Consider the following 5,450-nt stretch of genomic DNA (forward strand, 5'->3'; position numbering starts at 1 on the left):
TGGGGGTCCCCGGACGGGGCCTGCCGCCCCCCCGTGCCGCACCATTCACGGTGTCGTCTCTCCCCAGGTGTGATCTGAGCCGGCCACGCCGTGGGCACCAGGTCCCAGGCGGGTGCCACGGAGGCTGTCCCAGCCACAACATCGCTTGGCCACGCTGCACCCCTTTCCCAGCTGGGCGCGGGGGTGGGGGCAGCACGCTTGCTGCTCAGCCGTGTCCAGCGCCCGGGGACGGATTGGCTGTCCCGGCATGCGCGGTGCCCGTGGCTTGGCGCATGCTGTCCCCGCGCTGGCCTGTGTGTGTAGTGCGTAGTGAGGAAGGGGCAACTGCTGCAGGACGGGTGGACGGGGCTGGGGGCATCGCTCCGGGGCGGGGGGCGGGGCAGGGCTGGTGGGGGCAGGGGGCTGCAGCCCCTCTTGTGTTGGATCCATCGATCAGGGAAGGGGCCTCATCCCTGTCCTGGTGGAGAGGGCGCGGGTCCCCGTGCTGCCGTGGCCCCGGAGCCACCTGGGCCGCCGCGTGGGCACCCGCCGAGCTAGTCGGGCAATAAACCTGTGTGCAGTAGCCCTGGTGTCGGCCGTGTCTGTGAGAGCTGGGCTGGCGCTGCGCCACCTCCCCTGGGGCCTGCTCCGGGCTGAGCCCCAGACCGCTCCTCCTGAGCTCTTGCCGCAGTTTCCCTGGCTGCAGTGAAGGCGTTGCTCCTTGTCCCGTCCCCTGCGGCCACAGAGGAAAGCCCAGCTCCGTCCTCTCTGCAATCACCCCCCCAGGGCTGCGAAGACTGACCCAGTCTCTCCAGGTCGTCCCGGACCCAGCCCGGTCCCGCAGAGCCTGGGCCTGGCTTGGGGCTGCTCGTTTGCAACGTGTCCATTCAATCCCGTTTTTCAGGGCAATGTCAAGCAAAACGGGAGCCAGGACAGAGCCCCGGGGACCCCCGGACACCCCTTCTGCACCCTTGATGGTAGCGTGCTGAGCCCGAGGGTGCACCCTTACACCACGTGTGTTGGGGCCCGTGGGCTCGACCTGCTGAGAGTCCAGCCAGGCCTTGGGCAGCGCGGGTCGTATGCCCTGCAGATGTTGGGGTCTGTTGTACCCACTGCTCTCCCCGCACCACCGAGCCGCTCGCCTTGTACAGGGCAGTGAGGCTGGCCAGGCAGGGCCACGGCGTGGGCATGGGCGGCACAACAGCACCAGGGACAGGGAGGGGTAGGTGGGTCTGGGTGTCAGCATCACAGTGCGGCCAGGCTGGCTGGGACCCCAGGGTCCCCGGCAGGCCCAGCCCCATCCTGACCCACCCCCAGACACGGCCTGGTCTGACCTGGTCCTGACACCCTCCCAGTACAGCCACGAGGCCGATTGCCCAGGGACACTGAGACCCCCAGGCCTGCAACTACCAGGGGGTGGTGGGTGCTGGGGAGAACCCAGGCCCAGGCTGTGCCCCCGCTGCAGAGGGAGGCGAAAGCCCCCAGGCCGGGCCAGGCTGATTTCATAGATTCATGGACATTCGGGCTGGAAGGGACCCCGAGGATCACGGAGTCCAGCCCCCGCCCCAGGGGCAGGAAGGCAGCTGGGGTCACAGGAGGTAACCCCTGCGCAAGGTAAACGTCCAGACGTTTCGTAAAGGAGTCCAGAGCAGGTGCCTGTACCACCTCCGGCGGCAGTCCGATCCAGGCCTCGGGGGCTCGGACAACAAAGAAGTTCTTCCTTCTGTCCAGCCTGAAACGGTCTTGGAGGAGTTTGTGACCGTTCGACCTTGTCGTCCCTCGGGGCGCTCTGGTGAGCAGGCGTTCCCCCCAATCCTGGTGCCCCCCGTGATGGACTTACAGGCAGCCACCAGGTCCCCCCAGAGCCTGCGCCTCTCCGGGCTGAAGAGCCCCGTGGCTCAGCCTCTCTTCATAAGGCCTGTCCTCCTGCCCTCTGGCCATGCGCGTGGCTCCTCTGGACTCTCTGAAGCTTCTCCATGTCCTTCCTGAACTGTGGAGCCCAGAACTGGACGCAGCACTCCCGCTGCGGCCTCGCCAAGGCCGAGTACAGCGGGAGGACGACTGCCTGGGTCTTGCTCGAGATGCATCGGTGGATACAAGCCAGAGTGTTGTTCACTTTGCCAGCTGGGGTATTGCATTGGTGGCTCCTATTCGTCTTGTGGTCAGTCGTGACCCCCAAGTCTCTTCCAGTCGTGGTGCTAGTGAGTGTAGCACTGCTGAGCCTATAAGCGTGCTATGGGGTTTTATTCCTGAGGTGAAGCACCTTGCATTTCTCTGTATTGAATGCCATCAGGTTTGCATCCACCCTCCTTGCAAGCCTATCGAGGTCGGCCTGGATCACCAGCCTGTCCTCAAGCGTGGACACCCTTCCCCGGAGTTTGGTGTCGTCGGCAGACTTGGCCAGTCCGCTTCTGACTCCAGTGTCCAGATCGGTCATGAAGACGTTGAAGAGTACAGGTCCGAGAGCGGAGCCATGGGGGGCACCACTGGTCACTGAGTGCCGTGTTGATTCGGTTCATCGACTACCGCTCTCTGGGTCCGACCGCGGCGCCAGTTCCCCAGCCATCAGACTGTAAGGTAGTCGAGGCCGCAGTTGCCCACATTTTTCCATGAGGACATCATGGGACACCAGGGCAAAGGCTTTTTTAAAGCCCAATTATGAGACTTCAACCTCTTCCCTCGTGTCCAGGTGATAGGTCACCTGGTCATAGAAAGAAACGAGGCTGGTCAGGCAAGACCTCCCCGCGGCAGACCCGTGCTGGCCGTCCCTCAGGGTGTAGTCTTCTCTTAGCCTGTCAAGAATGGGTTCTTTGCTAATTTTCCCCAAAATGTTCCCAGGGATTGAGGGCAAACTGATTGGCCTGTAGTTTCCCAGGTCTTCTTTCCTCCCCTTCTTGAAGAGCAGGGGCAGATCTGAGCAGGGGGCAAATCCCTGCCCCCCCAAGGCAGCGTGACTGGGGGCAAGAGCTTGCATCCAGGACCGTGCGGGGCTGCGTCCCGGGGGCAGGAGCATTGGCGCAGCCGGGCACAGCCCCCGCCTGGGCTGCAGCAGCACCCAGCGCTTCTGGGGGGGCTTCATCACCCTGACCTGGGGAGGGGGGCAGCCGGCACAGCCCATCCTGGGACACCCCCAGCAGAGCACGGGCATCGCTGCGCCGCGACCCTCCCGCCCAGCGCCCGTCCAGACTCGCCTGGGACCCCCAGCACAGCCCCCGGACGGGGCCTGGGCAGTGCGGAGCAGAGACCCCGTCGTCTCCCACGTCGGGCCCCCGGTGCTGCCGTCGCTGGACCCCAGAGCGGCTCGGGCCTCGCACGCGGCCGCCTCCCCGCTCCCCATGGCTGCATCCGGCCAGGGGCCCCAGTCTGCCCGTGCGTCTGATCCTTCCCCTGCCCACGTCAGCGCTGAGTGCCGGCCCGGGGGCTCCAGCCCTGGTCGCGGCATCGGGATCCTCCTGGCCCCGTGGTCCCGTCCTTCCCGCTCCATCACCTGCAGCCTGCGCCGAGGCCTCGGTGGGCCCGTTGGAGCGCAGGCCCGGTGAGCTGCACCCCTGCCGTCCCGGCACGGACCCCGCTAATACTTACCCTTTGCTTGCAGCTATGGAGCCGGGCGTCTGCGTCAGCCCTTCCTCCTCCACACGCTTGCACGCTTGGACCTGCCAGGTAGAAAAGTGAGGTGACCCAGGGCAACGTTCCCTGGGTCCTTGCCTTTCTTAGAGAGGGGCATTGCGCGGACCCTCTCCTGTCCTCTGTTCTCTGGAGATCATTGCAAGGGCGCGGAGATCTCCTCTGCCCGTTCCTGCGGGACCCTGGGACGAAGCCCACCCGGCCCGGCGGACCTGCGTTCATCTGGAGCCCCCCAAAGCTCTGACGGTTTCTTTCCTTATCTCAGACCTCAGCTTCCTTGTCCAATACATAGGATCTGTCATTGGCCTTCAGGGATGTGAAGACTGATCAGCCCTCCTTGGTCTTTTCCTCTCCAGCCTGTCGCCCCCAGGAAGCGCAGCCTGTCCTCAGCACCCGTCTCTCCCTGGCCTTCATCAATTTTGTCACCCTGTGCTGGGCTTCTGCCCCTCTGTCCTCTTCAGCTCGTGGTCCTCCGTCCCGGCGGCCCCTCTGCATTTTCCTTAAATGGCTTACTCTATGAAGCTATAAGCAAAAGCATCAACCCAGGAAGAGGCTCAATATTGAGCCTCTAAAGACCCTGCCAAAAGTGACCGTCCCACACACCCGTAGTGAGACGCTCTGCAACCTCCCGGCTCATCACGGCACCGCTGAGCTCCGGGAAAGCCTCAAGGAGAGCAGCCACGAGGCACGTCGAGACTCCGGGCTTCTCCGCAGAGAGACATTGGGACTGGGGCGATGAGAACGGGAGGGAAATGCAAGCTCTGGTTGATGGAAAGAGAAGAGCCCTCGAAGCTTGGCAAAACGAGCCCTGCTCCCAGCAGAAGCACGATGGTTATTGCCACCACGGGGGGTGGTGTAGTCCAACCCCTGCTCCGAGCAGGACCAGCCCCAGCCCCAGCTACATCATCCCAGCCAGGGCTTTGTCCACCCAGGTCTTCAAAACCTCCAAGGATGGAGACTGCACCCCCTGTTCCAGCGCTTCACCATCCTCCTCGTGAGAGTTTTTCCTAATATTCAACCTCAACTTCCCTTGCTGCAGCTTGAGCCCATTGCCGTGTGCAGGCTTGAAGGGTGGGCCGTGTCAGCGCCCGCCGGGCTGGGAGCGCCGTGGCCTGCAGAGTTCACGTGCCAGACACCAGCTGTTGCTGCCGCAGGTTCTGGGCAATCAGCATAGTCGCTCGTTATACTCCGGGGCAGATCTTCCCAACCTGAACAAGTCCTTTCCTACTTTGGCTCGTTGCGCCTTGCGCTCAGCCCCCTGCGGCATCTCTGGGTAACCCGTCCCAGTGCTTCACCACCCTCCTGCTGAGAAAGTTTTTCCTAAATCCAACCTCAACGTCCCTTGCTGCAGCTTGAGCCCATTGCTCCTTGTCCTGTCGTCTGCCCCCACTGAGAACAGCCCAGCTCCATCCTCTTTGCAGCCCCCCTGCAGGGAGGTGAAGGCTGCTATTCAATCCCCCTCGGTCTTCTCCTCTGTAGACTACACGGGTTCATTAGAGGCAGGTCCTGTCAGAACAACCTGGTGCCTTCTACGACCAGGTCACAAAATCCTTGGACACATGTGTCGTGGTAGAAATAGTCTTTCTGGACTTCAGGAAGGCCTTCGACACTGTCTCTCACCCCATGCTCATTAAAAAACTAGGGGACTGTGGCATCGACACCTACACAGTCAGGTGGGTCGCTAACTGTCTGGAGGGCCGCACCCAGAGGGTGGTGGTGGACGGATCTTATTCGACCTGGAGGGATGTGGGCAGTGGGTTCCCCAGGGCTGGTCCTCGGGCCCACACTGTTCAACATCTTCATCAGCGACTTGGACGAGGGGGTGAAAAGCACCCTGTTCAAATTCA

The sequence above is a fragment of the Alligator sinensis genome, unplaced genomic scaffold (genome assembly GCF_000455745.1).
Source record: "Alligator sinensis unplaced genomic scaffold, ASM45574v1 scaffold673_1, whole genome shotgun sequence".
NCBI classification, from domain to species: domain Eukaryota; kingdom Metazoa; phylum Chordata; order Crocodylia; family Alligatoridae; genus Alligator; species Alligator sinensis.